The sequence below is a fragment of the Cornus florida genome, unplaced genomic scaffold (assembly GCF_030987335.1).
Source record: "Cornus florida cultivar Cherokee Brave unplaced genomic scaffold, ASM3098733v1 CherokeeBrave_3.0.0_Hap2_Chr02, whole genome shotgun sequence".
In the NCBI taxonomy this organism is placed as follows: Eukaryota; Viridiplantae; Streptophyta; class Magnoliopsida; order Cornales; family Cornaceae; genus Cornus; species Cornus florida.
The window spans coordinates 75,666,885-75,682,608 of NW_026775572.1; the positions used below are offsets into that span (position 1 = coordinate 75,666,885).

Below are 15,724 nucleotides of genomic sequence, written 5' to 3' on the forward strand. Positions count from 1 at the left end.
ATTGTCGGCCCGCGTAGAGGCTTGTATTTCAATTCTTAGATAAATCGTAAGCCCACGTGGAGGCAATTTATTTTTCCTTGCATATTGTTGATAGCATGGGAGTATGGGATCATTGTATGTGGAGGAAGTTTGTTGGTTGTTGATTTATTGCGAAGGTGAAATGTTTGTTCATTACTTGTTGCTTGTTGTGCTTTGTGGTGCATGCATGGTCGTAGATCATTGAAACCTAGTCTTGTCCCTCTAAATTTTCATCTTGAATCTGTTGTTTGAAACCCTAGGGGAAGAGGAAGTTCTAGTCAATCCATTTCATCAATGGAAGGACATAATGAGGACCATGTGGAGGACCTTGGTCACATAGACCAACAAGGCATCCTCCACCCCAATGTGCATCATAATAACATGCAAGTACCATTAGGCATGCCGAGGCCATTCGTTCATCTACCACAACAACAAGGCCAAGTTCCATTGGGAATGCCAAGGCCAATCTATGCTCCACCACCTCCCATCATTCAAGGCAATCAAGGTGCCCATGTTGCACCTCCAATTGCTAATCCTCCCCTTGCTTTAAGAGATCACTATGTGCCTAATGAATACAATGCACCGACATGCATTCAATTGCCACCATTTAGAGCACACCACTATAAGATCAAACCACAAACCATTCAAATGCTTCCTAACTATCATGGACTTCCAAGTGAAGAACCCTACAAGCATTTGGTGAGTTTCTTGAAGTATGTTCCACCATGAGACACACGGACATGCCGGAAGAGATCTTAAGGCTTAAAATTTTTCCATTCACCCTTAAAGATAAGGCAAAATATTGATTTAACAATCTTAGACCTTTTTCAATAACTTCTTAGGCAGAAATGCAACAAGAGTTCTTGAAGAAGTACTATCCGGTTTCTATGACCAATGCCATGAGAAGCTCAATTCGAGAGTTTTCACACGGGGATGGGGAAACGTTCTATGAGGCATGGGATAGATTCAAAGAATTGTTTAGGAAGTGTCCACATTATGACATGCCCAAATGACAATTAGTTCAATATTTCTTCGAGAGCTTATTGGACAATTACAAGGGCATGGTTGATGCTTCCATGGGTGGCTCTTACATTGATAGGCATGAGGATGACGTGTGGCGTCTTTATGAGAGCATGAGTGAAAATTCTTTGCATCGAACTTTATCTTCCAAGAATGGTAGGAATTCAAGTGGAAGGAAGAGTGTTGGCTTACATTAAGTCGACCATTCCAATGAAATAGCCGCCGAGATGAAATCCTTATCTCAAAGGTTTGATCAATTCTTGATCAACCAAAACTCGGCAAATCAAGTATCTTCTATCACTAACCATTCCCATCATGCATCCATTGAGATATGTATGACTTGTTCAAGTGTTTTACATTCTACTTCCAATTGTCCCCATGGACATGTGCAAAATGAGCATCATGAACAAGTCAATGCAGCTTTTGTTAATTAAGGTAACAACCCTTATGGCAATCATTATAATCCTAGTTGGAGGAATCAGCCGAATTTCTTTTAGAGAAACCAAGGGGAAGGCTCAAACCCTCCCCAAGGTGGTTTCTAAGGGAAATATATTCCACCTCCAATGCAAAGTCAAGGTTCCCAAGGATATAGACCATTCCAATCACAAGGAAACCAATTCTCTAATTCTCAGTTTCCTAATCAACCATCATATTCTCAAGAAAATGCTAGGAGTCCGGTTTTTGAAGAGAAAGTTTTGACCGCTCTAGGCACTCTAGAGACTAACACTCAATTATTTCGTTCTCATTCTCAATCCATTGCTAAGCTACAAACCCAAGTAAGGCAAATAGCTAGTACTTTAAATGCTAGAGAGAAAAGGGAAAATGCCTTTGAATGCCCCACCAAAGCAATAATGTATTATGGAGACTCATTCCTCATCGGAAGGTCACACAATAGAGCATGTCAATGCGGTGACTACCTTAAGAAATGGGAAGATTATGGACAACCAAGTGGGTATGTCCAATGAGGAGAGTGAACCGGTGCAACCACAAGTTGACACCCGTCCCATTTCACACCCTATTCCTCCTTCATTGCATATGCATGATCTTTCAAATGAGAATGTGTTGAAAAGTGATTTGAAAAGTCATTTTGAAAAGAAAGATTTGTAACATGATTTCAAAACTTCTTGTGTTGAAGAGACTTCATAGAAAATTTCTGAAAAGGTTTTTGAGCCAAGAGCTCCATTTCCGGATGCCTTAAAAGGATCCATTTCAAATGATAAGCAAAAGGCCAAAACAAATGAAATTATAGATGTGTTTAGGCAAGTGAAAGTCAATCTTCCACTTTTGGATGTAATCAAGCAAATTTCGGCTTATGCCAAGTTTTTGAAAGACTTATGCACCCAAAAGAGGAAGAATAAAAGCCAAGCACCTAGGAAAATGGTCTTAACCGAGCAAGTAAGCTCAATTTTGCAACATAACACTCTTCCGAAGTTTAAGGACCCCGGTTCACCTACCACTTCATGCATCATTGAAGATCATATCATTAATCGGGCTCTTCATGACTTAGGAGCAAGTGTTAATCTTCTTCCATACTCAGTATATGTCAAATTAGGCTTAGGAGACTTGAGACCGACGTCGGTGGTTTTGCAACTTGCAGACCAATCCATCAAGAAGCCTAGGGGTATCATTGAGGACGTATTGATTAAGATTGATAAATTCTTCTTCCCCGTTGATTTTGTTGTCATTGACATGGAACCGGTCCCGAATCCTAAGAGCCAAATTCCTGTTATCCTTAGCCGTCCTTTCTTGACAACCGCGAATGCCAACATTAATTGTAGGACGGGGATAATGAAGATCTCATTTGGCCACATGAAGGTGAAGTTGAATATCTTCAATCCGACCCCCAATTCATTTGACAAGCATGAAGAAGTTAATGTTGTGGAGAAATGTCATGACCTTAAATGTGTAGAAATTGAGTTTTTGTGTGAGACCGAAGTTTCAAAAAGTCCATCTTCAACCCTGCATTCTAAGAAAATTGTTTCAAATTCTTGCTTTGAAAGGGCATGGAAGCCCAAAGATCATTGTGACCAAGGACTAAAAACTTCTTTTGAGCTTAATCCAACAAGTTCCTTAAAGAACCATTTGTTGAGTGGAGTTCAAAACACTTATCACCCCATCAAGGAGGGGATGCACTATAAGATGTTTGATCCGGGCTAAAAGAGCCCAACGTCTTGCAAGAGATGTTAAAGACTAGCAAGACATTTCGTAGGGTGTCAAAACCCTACTCCTCCCTCATTTCTATCTTTAATTTCATTTCTTGCGAAGTCTACATATTGGCTTTGGGTTCATATGCATTGCTAGGAACTGTGATTAGGATTGCATGCACTTTTATGTTGAAATTGAGCATTTTACATAAGTTCGATCAATCTCAAAATAAGTTCGATCGATCAAACTTCCCACTGGCATCAAACTTGCATCCAAATCACTCTCTGTCCAATCGTTCGAACAAAACCTACATATTTCTGCTGTCTGTCCCATCGTTTGAACTTGTTCCTAGATCGATCTTTAGTTCTTCAATTAATCCAACTTTATCTTAGATTGATCTGTAGTTCCAACACTTAGAAAAATTTTGAACCTGCATCCACCTGCATCCAAAAGCCTCTCTGCCTCATCGATCGAGCATTTCTTCAAATATTTTCATTCTCGATCGATCGAAAGTATTCTGAGATCGATCTTTGGGAAATCGATCTTTGTTCTTTGATTTTCAATTTTGATTTTGTTTTGACTTTGTTTCAAAGTCTTAATATCAAAAATTCCAAAAAAATATTTTATTATTTTTATTGTCATTTTTATTTTTATTTTCCAAAAAAATAATAAAATAATAAAAAATATATAATAATAAAAAATACAAATATAGTAATAATAAAAAAATATATATATAAATAAATATTTTTCAAAAATCTTAAAAATACTTTTACTTTTATTTATTTTATTTATTTTTATTTTTCAAAAATCCCAAAAATATTGTCACTTACGATGAGAGATCGATTTCAGTTCGATCGATCTGAGGATTCAGTTCGATCGATCGAACTGGCAAGGGAATGTTTTTAAAAAATCGATTTAGGGTTATTCGATCGATTTCACAAAAATTAATCTCAAACCCTCGTTGCACCCTTCGCCGCTGCATCCCAACTCTTCTCCATCTCCGGTGAAACTCCAGCAATCTTCATCTCATCCTGAATCTCTCTCTTCTCGGATCTAGGATCTCATCTTCATCTCACCTTCTCTTTCGATTCCGGTAAGATCCGAGATCTCATCTGTGACTTCAAGCTTCGATTTGATGAATTCATGCTTTAAATGTTAGATCTATGTTGTTTTAATGAAGCATATCGCCATTGATGAAGCTTCGAACCTCTGTGTATATATATGTACATATATGTATATATGTTTTGAATAGTTCTTGATTTGATTTGATTACGGGGGTCACGGGCCGGATCAAGTGACCAATGTTGATGTTTTGTTGTGTAGATGGGCCCACGACCATGTTTGTGAAGGCCCCGTGCCATCCACGTCACAAATCTGTGACTTTTCAAGTTTCACCTTACAGTTCAATCGATCTAACTTTTTATTCGATCGATCTGTAACAGATCGATCCCACTTCTTCTCGATCGATCGAACTTGCATCGATCTCATATTTTTGTGATTGATCGAACTTCACAGATATACTTCACACATTTCACACAACATCTCTTGTGATTCATGCTATCTCATACTTATAATGTCTAGCATGCTCCACATCATGTCACTCATTCCTTTTCACTTGCATAGATTCATGTTCCTTATCTATTTTGTCTATCTTATTTGATATATATGATTCTATAAATTATGCTTTAATTCTTTATACTGGCACTGACTTCCTTTTTGTAAGTTTTCCTTTTATTTTGCAGGCCATGGTTAGGATCAAGACTGTTGCTTGCGGACATTATCACAGCAGGGCCAGGCGGAGTTTGGACGATAAGGTAGGTCTATCTCACGCTCAGGGCCCCATTCAGGAGGAGCCAGTAGAGCCCACTCTACCTCAGTCTCCATCTGACAGTCGACTACAGTCTTCACCCGAGGAATCTTCTTCACAGGCTGACGCTGAGGCTGAGTACATACCATTTCCATCACCACCACCACCTCAGCCAACCCAGCACTTAGACCGGCCATTACCGAGATACTCACGCCTTCGGGTGGCGCACGAGTCGGTCTTTGACATAGACTACTTCTCCCGGTCTTTTCTTACCAGAGCAGCATATGACGATATAGACCAGAGGGGCATCTCACCCATGCTAGCCCTTGTCACGTACCTAGTATACCCAAGGTTGGTCCGGATGTTTTTCCAAAACCTCCGACTTGCCCCAAGTAACCTGGCGGAGCTATGGACTATAATTGATGGCCACCCTATCAGTATCACGATGGACACTCTTTCCAGATCCTGCCGTTGTCCACACGTCTGCCTTCCCGATCTCTAGGATACCTATCCTACTCTATGGAGGCCCACATATGTAGACATGGCCGTTTTACTCACAGGTCACTATGCCGGTGGTGAGACTTTGCCACCCGGACTTATTTGCCAGACAACCTGTGGTTTTTCAATTCGGTGCTATACCGAAATGTTTTTATGGCCAGACATAAGATACAGAGGCGCGACGACTATCTTACAGCTTTATACGCCTTCTATATAGAGCACTGGCTGTCCATTCTTGCGCTCATCTGGAGTGTTATGATGAAGTTGTATGTTGACCATATCAGCAAGGCCAAGCCCAAAAGGGCTAAGTATCTCCTATTCGGCCATCTCATCACACAGATTCTGAGAGACCATCGCTATCCCTTCCAGCCACAGGAGAAACCTGAGTCCGGGGCCTGCACATTCAAGAAGAAGGATTAGGATAAGAGCTACAACGCTCTTATTAAGAGTCTGCAGGACGACGCTATCGAGGCAGCTGAGGAGTTAGAGAGAGAGGAAATGGAGCAAGTGGCAGCAGCAGTGCAGGTGGCAGACGATGTACCAGTTGATCCGGCTACCATGCACATGGATATTGACTTAGAGTGGCCCATGGAGGACCAGGAGCATCACTTTCCGGCTGGGTCGCCCATTCACTATGAGGAGCAGGCTCAGGATCATCATTCTCCCGCTCCAGCGGTACCTGAGGCTCCAGCACAGACACCTAACTATAGAGAGCGACTCCAGGCTTTGGAGGATGTTGTAGTATATATCCGCGCCGACACGGTTTCTATCCGAGAGGATGCTATCTCCATCTGAGCTGACATTTCATCTCTCCGTACGCTGCGTTGCGAGACTTATCTCAAGATATCCGTGGAGCACACCCTGCACATCCTACCTCCCCTTCCTGATCTCTCTATCCCTTTACTCTTGTCATTTTATATATCTATGATACATTATTACTGTTACTCTATTTTTACGGCCAGTCTGTTGGCCCTAATACTATGCTATGATGTATATTATTTCTGTTTATACATGCTATATGTTGGATGTCATACCTTTTATTGATATATCTGTTTGTGATTGACTCCATTAGGTGCATCCCAGTGACTTTAGTGAGAGAGAGTACTGCCCAAAATTTTCAAGACTACCTTTATACCTCTCTCTATTTTCAGTTGCTATCCCATTTACACTTGCATATCCACTGTGCACTGTTATTATCCCTCTTGTTATCTGATAAGTTTTATCCAAGTGCCAAATTTTCAGGACCACAATTAATCCCAAGTTTGGGGGGGCTAAGTTACCTACTTTGGATACTTTTGTTCTGGCTATTATTTGCTATAGTTGCACTGGTGTACTCTTTCCTTTTGTTCTCTTTACACATTAAGGACATTGTGCCATTTAATTTTGGGGGTAATAGTGTGATTTGCAGTGTTTACTTTAAATTCAAAATTTTGAGTATGACTTATGTATTTGAGGGATTTTCTATGATTGGTCTATAATTAGCTATGATTTTGATCTTTTGAGGACTATATTGTTTAAAATTTAAAAATTGCTTGACTTGAGAGTCCAATACTCCTTGTATACCTCGTGGATGCATTTAGGGGTAAATTTTTCGAAAGATTAATATCATGCTTGCACTTGTGGTTCACATCATCCTAATTTTGTGATTGTTTTGAGATTCACTTTAGTATTCTACACTAGCACAGGCGCACACTAGCATTTATTTGTAGGGTACATGCTTTGTTGATTATTGAATTGGTTATATCCCAATTGAGCTAGTAATAAAAAGTGAGGACTTCTCCCAAAAGGTGAGAAGTAGGAAATGATTAGATGGAGGTTGTCTTGATTTGTAGCCTAGTTGATTTGAGCTTGTAAGTCCTTAGGGGTGTTTGAACACCTAGTGCCCTAAAGCCGTCTAGTTTGGGAGTCATTGACCTAACGCTCGACCTCATGGATCACTAGAAAGCTTAATAGATCAACACATTGCACCATGCTACCATCTTTAATCCTAAAAAAATAAAAAAATAAAAAATAAATAAAAAAATCGAGTGAAAAGAATTAGCGCACCTAGAACAATAAAGCTTTAATAAAAGGTTCACTTTTTGTCTTGATGATCGGTACTAAATTTGTGTGCTAGTTTGAGGGTAAGGATGTGATCATTTCTTTAGTTGGCTAAGATAGCAACATACTTGATGCCAATCCACTCAAAAAGGATTCTAGAGTTATTTTGATTTGCATGATCATTTTCTCGATGTGTAGAGGACCATACTTGCTTACTTGGTGTTGAAATTTTGGGAGATTGCTTGGAAATATTTGAAAAATTGTATACTTGAGGTAGTTTTCTCTCAATGCTTGTTTGCAATATTGGTGCCTCTTTTGAAACAATGAGCTTAATGTTTGTGGGTAACATTTCTGGAAACCCTCACGAGACTTCACTCGTCCACTAGGGGTAACTTAGAGGTTTAAAAGGTTTGTTGCATATGCTAAATGCAATCGTGTTCCCTACGAAAGTGGCGTTATCCATTTATTGCTTTCTAGTTCATAGTTGTATAGTTGTTCATTTCATTCCTTTACTTTCTAGTTCATTGCTAAGGAATAGCAATATTTAAGTTTGGGGGTGTGATGAGCGCTGAAAAGTGCGCATTTAAACCCTTTAAGCTTAGGTATTTTAGAAACTTTTTCTATCTTATTTTCTTACTTTAGATTGATTTTGTATTATTTCCATTTTCAGGTACTTATCTCCAAAATAAGCTAACTCTGCAAAAAAAGAGCATAATTGAAGCAATCTTGAGATGAATCAAAGGAAGGAGAAAAGTGGGAGCAAAAGGAAGCAAGTGGTGGAAATTCAGCAAGTTCGATCGATCTCAGCAAATATTCGATCGATCAAAAGTTCATCGATCTTAGTATTCCAAGATGGATCCAAGCTCTTTTGTCCTTATCCAAAGATCCCACAAAGTTCGATCGATCCAACTTTCTTCCGATCGATCGAAAAGATTCCATCTTATCCACTTATACCACCTCACCTACCACATTTGTCTCTTTCCCAAAAATATCTTCAAAATATCTCAGATTTGATTTTATCCAAAAATGCGCCGCCATAGAGGATCGATCCAGCTTAAATTCAATAGATCTCAGCCATGTTTGATCGATCTCATAACAAGTTCGATTGATCGAACTCCCCAAATCCCGAGAAAATCCAAATTCCAGCTCATTAAAAGTTGTCCCATATCCAATCATTGGAAGGAATATTGGTGTACGAGCCCAGCTCATTTGGAGTGATATTTTGACCTACCTATATAAGGAATATGAGCCACTTTTTGAGATATACTTGATATACTTTAGAATAGAGAGGAGGCATAATTTTCATATTCTTAGTAAGGAAGAAAAGAAAGGAGGAGGCTAAAGACACAAGCTTGGAGTTCTTCCATCGACTAAGAAGAGGAGCAATCTCTACCATGGAGTTAGCCCTTGAGGGTTGGAGGACACCATCCATGAGTGGCTAGACATCCTCTTAGGGCTAGAGTTAGCCCTAAGCATGCTTTCTTCATCTTGATTTATGTATTTTTGAGGGGATTTGTATTGTGATACATGTTTTGACACTTTTATGTATATAGATCTTGTTTATTCAATGATTTATGTGGTTTAATGCTTCCAATTGATCATTTCATTCTATCCATATGTCTATGTATGCTAGAATAGACGTTCATGTGTTTGTCTCTATTTCTTGTGTTATTGATGCATGTCTATGTATATTAATGCTATAAATCTAGAGATTGTCAAGACATAGTGCTTAATGGAATGTTTTGTGGTTTATTTGATGGTTTATACTCATTTCTTAATGGATTGTACCTCTCCCTTAGTTTAATTAGTTTAATTTCATGTCATTAGCTTAATTATAGTGTAGTTGTAGTTTAGGCGTTAAATGGGAGGACAATCCATGCTTGTTGTTTGATATTCCATACTTATGAAAGCAAGTAATATATATCTTTAACCTTATGATGTGTTTGGATTGTGAGCTTAAAGAAAGGATTAATGACTTAATTTGATATATTGTGCTATCCGCCATGTTGCTTAGACAATATATGATTAATTTGTCAACTATACTTGTTGAAACAACCACACACACACACTATGTTGAAATACATGTTTTTCCGCTCATTAATCATTTATTAAGGGTGTAGAAAAGCTATGCATAGTGGTGATCTCTAAACCCCAAGATCTCTCTCTCTTATTTTCTCTCCATTACATTTAATTGCCTACTTTAGTTTAAATTACATCTTAGTGTAATTCGACCACCAACCAATCTTTTGATCACTTGACCTATTAACCCTAATCTTGATTCTTCAACCTAGTATGACCCACCAATCCCTTGGGACGATCCCTACTTGCCCTAACTATATTTTTAGTGAAAGGTAGTAGTGGCAATTTTTAAATGTAAAACTCTGCCACTTTCATCATAGCTCTACACCATTATCTTTTGGTGCACAAACTGTGTGTGTTTTGGGTTGACGCCCTAAGACACACCAAGTTCTTTTTCCGATCGATTTCTTAGTTCTTGATATAGAACCGGTCCACGATTCCAAAAAGTATATTCCAGTCATTTTTGGACGTCCTTTTCTGGCCACAGCGAATGCTTGCATTAACTGTAGGACTGGAGTCATGGATTTATCTTTTGAAAATATGAAAGTCAAGCTAAACATCTTCAATGCTATTTATCATCCCCATGATGATAGTGAATGGTTCTTCCTTGATATTATTGATGAGATGGTTGAGGAATCACTCTCAACTATTTTATCCAATGATCTTTTAGAAGCTTGTCTAAATCACTTCAATTATGAAGACTTCGATATCGAATATTCAATAACTGAAGTAAATTTCTTGCTCAATTCCATTCCTATCACAAATTTTCTTCCACGGAAATCTGGACTTGAGCCTCTTCATCCACTTTCTAGTACTCCACCAATTCCCTCTATAGAGTCTCCACCTAAGCTTGAGTTTAAACCACTACCGAACAAGCTCAAGTATGCTTTCTTGGGTTTAAATGACACCTTCCCGGTGATCATTACGTCCAATCTTACAAGTTCCCAAGAAAATAGTCTCTTAAAAGTTCTTGAGCAAAATAAAGAGGCTATTGGGTGGAGTATGACTGATTTAAAAGGAATTAGTCCAACAAGTTGCATGTATCATATTCATATGTATGAGGATCCCTGAACATCTCGGGAAGTCCAAAGAAGATTGAATCCTAATATGAAGGAGGTGGTTTTGAAGGAAGTTGTGAAGTTGCTGGATGTAGGAATTATCTACCACATCTCAGATAGCAAGTGGGTAAGTTCTACTCAGGTAGTACCTAAAAAGACAGGTATTACAATAGTTAAGAATTTTGAGGGAGAATTAGTTCCACAACATACCACCACTGGATGGCGTGTGTGTATTGATTACTGGAAACTTAACTTCGTTATTAGAAAAGATCATTTTTCATTACCATTCATTGATCAGATTCCAGAGCGATTGGCTGGCCAGAGCTATTATTGCTTCTTAGACAGATATTTCGGCTATAATCAGGTGGCCATTGATCCTAAGGATCAAGAGAAAACTACATTCACTTGTCCATTTGGTACATTTGTATATAGACGGATGCCTTTTGGATTGTGTAATGCGCCAGTAACATTTCAAAGGTGTATGATGTCTATCTTTTTAGACATGGCTTAAAAGTTTCTTGAGGTCTTTATGGATGACTTCTCTATTTTCGAGTCCATATTCGAAAACTGTCTCTAACATCCATCCTTAGTGCTTCAGCGTTGTAGGGAAACTAATCTTATTCTTAGTGGGAGAAGAGCCATTTTATGGTTCAAGAGGAGATTGTTTTAAGATATATCAGTTCAGAGAGAGGTATTGAAGTTGATAAAGCCAAAGTAGATTTGATCTCTAAATTGCCTCTTCCTACCTCCGTAAGGGGAATGTGATCATTTCTTGGGCATGCCGGGTCCTATCGACATTTAATTAAAGATTTCAGCAAAATTTCTCATCCTTTGTGTAATCTACTTTCAAAGGATGCTCATTTTGTCTTTAATGAATCATGCCTAGAAGCTTTCCATAAGCTTCGCTCTCTTCTTTCTTCAGCTCCTATCATGAATCCTCTAAAGTGGGCTCTTCCATTTGAGATCATGTGTGGCGCATTTGATTAAGCTATAGGTGTTGTCTTGGGACAACGAGTAGATAAACTTCCTCATGTTATCTACTATGCAAGCAAAAGCCTTTCAAAAGCATAACTGAATTATACCACTACTAAAAAAGAGTTGTTTATAGTTGTCTTTGCTTTGGACAAATTCAGATAGTATCTGTTGGGTTCCAAAGTTGTGGTCTATTCTGACCATTCTGCTTTTAGACATCTTCTTTCCAAAAAGGAAACCAAACCCCATTTGATTAATTGGATCCTCTTGCTTCAAGAGTTTGATTACGAAATCTGGGATAAGAAAGTGTCAGAGAATGTGGTAGCTGACCATCTTTCTAGAATTCTGATTAAGGATACCTCAATTTCACTTCCAGTTTGTGATTCCTTTCTGGATGAACAGTTGTTTGGGGTTTCTCATACGGATTTGCCTTGGTCTGCTGATATTTTAAATTACCTCACAATAGGCAAAATTCCTTTGTCTTGGTCAAAGAAAGAAAAAAGATCAATTCTTGTCTCAGATTAAGATGTACTATTGGGAAGATCCCCAGCTCTTCAAGTATTATCCTGATCAAATCATTCGTAGATGTGTTCTTGAGAGTGAGTTTCGTAGTATTTTGACCTGCTGTCACAGTTTAGCTTGTGGAGGTCATTTCAGTGCAAAGAAAATTGCAGCTAAAATTCTTCAGTGTGGTTTCTTTTGGCCTTCACTCTTTCGGGATGCATACTTATTTTGTAGGTCATGCCTTCGATGTCAGCAGTTAGGATCAATTTTCAGAAAAAACATGATGCCCTTAACTCCGATCTTAGTCATTGAGGTTTTTGATGTATAGGGTATTGATTTCATGGGTCCGTTTGTTCAGTCAAATAATAACAAATATATTCTTGTGGCTGTTGATTATATGTCTAAATGAGTTGAAGCAGTGGCTACTTAAACCGCCGATCACGCAGTCGTGGTTGAGTTCATTCAAATGAACATTTTTAGTTGATTTGGTATGCCACGAGTAACGAGCCCCTTTCTAAGTGATAGAAAACTGACTTTTTAATACGAAAGGTCGCTTCGTAAGGTCAAAATATAAATGTGGTTTCGTAAGCCTTTGGAAGTCAAATTTACATTTATAAAAACCACTACTACAACTAATAAAGCATAGCGAGTAGGGATCGTCCACAGGGATTATACGTGTTGGAATTTAATTTCTACTCCAATGTACCAATTGATTGCAAAGAGAGAGATTGGTTGATTGATTACACTAAGATGCAATTAATTAAAATGCAATTAAAGTAAACTAGTGAGAGATAGGGATTTAAGAGATATGAAGAGAGGTCTTAGGGTGTTGGAATCACCATTAAGCTCATGTAATTAACCACTTGCTTTCCATTAATGGGGAATACATTCTTGCAATCTAGATGTGGCCACCATCATAAACACAATTTGCATGTAAAAGTGTGAACTATGTAATGCAAGAGTGAATTGTCTACCTAACCAACAAGTATACTAAATGTAGAACAACCCACCAAGACAAAAGCATAATCCATTAATTAATTAACAAATGGGTCTAATGAGAGCACACATCAATCTAGAGAATCATGGAATTTACAATAATAAACCATGGAATATCAAATCAAGTATAGATTGTCTACCTACCTACAAGTATGAATTAAATTGTAGAACAACCCATCAAGTATAAGTATAATCCATCAAATTAATTGAAAAACCCATTCAATGAAAACCCATAATTAGCCATCACTAAATCCTTAATTAATCATACATAGACATACAACCAACATAGAGAATATAGTGTAGAGATCAATTCCCAAATAATCACACATAAGACAATATGTAATTAAAATAGAGAATCATAAGGAAGAATTAAATCAATAATCACAAGGCTAAGCACTAATCACAACAATATATATATATATATAAATCCCCAAAAATAGAAATACAAGGGTTTAGATTACACAAGACTTAGGGCTCATCCAAGCCCTAAGTGTAGATCTAGCCAATCACGGAGGAGGTGGATATGGTCATGAAACCATCAAGGGCAAGCTCTAAACATGGCTCCATCTTGTTCTTCTTTTTCTTTGAAGCTCTAAAGAGAGAGGGGGTATGTGGATCTAAAGATGGGTTTTTGGAGATGTGCCTCTACTTCCCTCTTTTCTTCTAACCCTAATCTCTAACTTTCTAGAAAGAGAAAGCTACAATAATTTAGAAATTACAATGTAAAAATATGGATCTCTTTACAAAAATGGTTCAATCCCTCTTATATACAAGGCTTTGAGGGCTAAAAAATGTGAGAACTCGGCCTTAGAATCCTCTCTTTTCAACCACAGCCTGAGTTGGTTTGAAATGAACTTTAGATCTGCTTTTTAATAACTTTCGCAAACAGTTCAATCGATTAGACTTTTCTTCGATCGATTAGAGTTTAATCGATCCAAATTTTTTTCAATCGATCAGAGTTCGATCGATCAGACTTTTCTCAGATCGATCAGACTTGGCAGATTTTCAGCATTAGCCTCCTTTTGCTCCAAATTCTCACCAAGACTTGGTTTGACTCCAAAAAGGCTTTAAGAAGCCATTTTTAGCTCATTTTAACTTTATTGACCTAAAAAAAGAAATAACACGAAATTAGTCTAAAACGGAAAAATAAGATAGATAAAGGTCCTAAAATACTCAAGCTTAGGGGGTTTAAAAGCGCACTTTTCAGCGCTCATCACTAATGAGAGCACGCATCAATCTAGAGAATCATGAAATTTGCAATAATAAGTGTGGAGTATCAAACTAAGCAAAGATTGTCTACCTAGCTACAAGCATTAATTAAATTGTAGAACAACCCATCAAGTGTAAGCATAATCCATCAAATTAATTTACAAACCTATTCAATGAAAATCATGCTTAGCCATCACTAAATCCTTAATTAATCACACATAAACGTGCAACCAATATAGATAATCTAGTGTAGAGATCAATTCCCAAATAATCATATGACAACATGTAATTAAAATAGAGAATTATATGAAAGAATTAAATCAATAATCACAAGGCTAACCACTAATCAAAACAGTATGTATAAATCCCTAAAAATAGAAATACAAGGGTTTAGATTACACAAGACTTAGGGCTCATCCAAGCCCTAAGTGTAGATCTAGCCAATCATGGAGGAGGTGGATGTGGTCATGAAACCCTCAAGGGCAAGCTCCAAACATGGCTCCATCTTCTTCTTACTCTTCTTTTTTTTCTTCTTTGAAGCTCTAGAGAGAGAGAGTATGTGGATCTAGAGATGTGTTCTTGAGATGTGCCTCCACTTCCCTCTTTTCTTCTAACCCTAATCTCTAACTTTTTAGAGAGAGAAACTACAACAATATAGAAATTATAATGTAAAAATATAAATCTCCCTACAAAAATGGTAATCCCTCTTATATACAAGGCTTTTAGAGCCCAAAAATATGAGAACTCGGCCTTAGGATCTCCCCTTTCAAGCACAGTCCGAGTTGGTTCGAAATGAGCTTTAGATATACTTTTTTTTAACTTCTGCGAATAGTTCGATCGATCCAACCAACAGTGTGATCGATCAGAGGTATGGTGTGATCGATCAGTGTTTGATCGATCCAACTTGGTAGTTTTCAACATCAGCCTCCTTTTGCTCCAGCTTTTCACCAAGACTTAGTTTGGCTCCAAAAAGGCCTTAATGGATCGAAATTGGCCCGTTTGAATCTTATTGACCTGAAATAAACAAAAACACAAATAAGTACTAAAATAGGAAAATAAAGCTAGATGAATGGACTAAAATACCCTCGCTTACGTGCTAAAATGCATCACATTTGAAAACTCATTACACCCTCAAGCTTAGATATTGCTAGTCCCTAGCAATGAACTACAAGGAGAAGAAAGAAATAAACAACTAAGCAACTATAAACTAGAAAGTAATAAATGGATAACACCACTTTCGTAGGGAACACAATTGCATTTAGCATATGCAACAAACCTTTTAAACCCCTAGGTTACCCCTAGTAGACAAGTGAAGTTTCGTGAGAGTTTCCAGAAATGATACCCATATACATTAAGTTATTTCTCACTAAAGAGGCAC

The 15,724-nt window shown here is 37.9% G+C and overlaps 1 pseudogene; it reads right to left on the reverse strand.

Annotated features, from left to right (window-relative positions):
• Window positions 1–922: 922 nt before the first annotated feature.
• On the reverse strand, window positions 923–1,021 carry LOC132297775 (small nucleolar RNA R71; annotated as a pseudogene).
• Window positions 1,022–15,724: the final 14,703 nt, after the last annotated feature.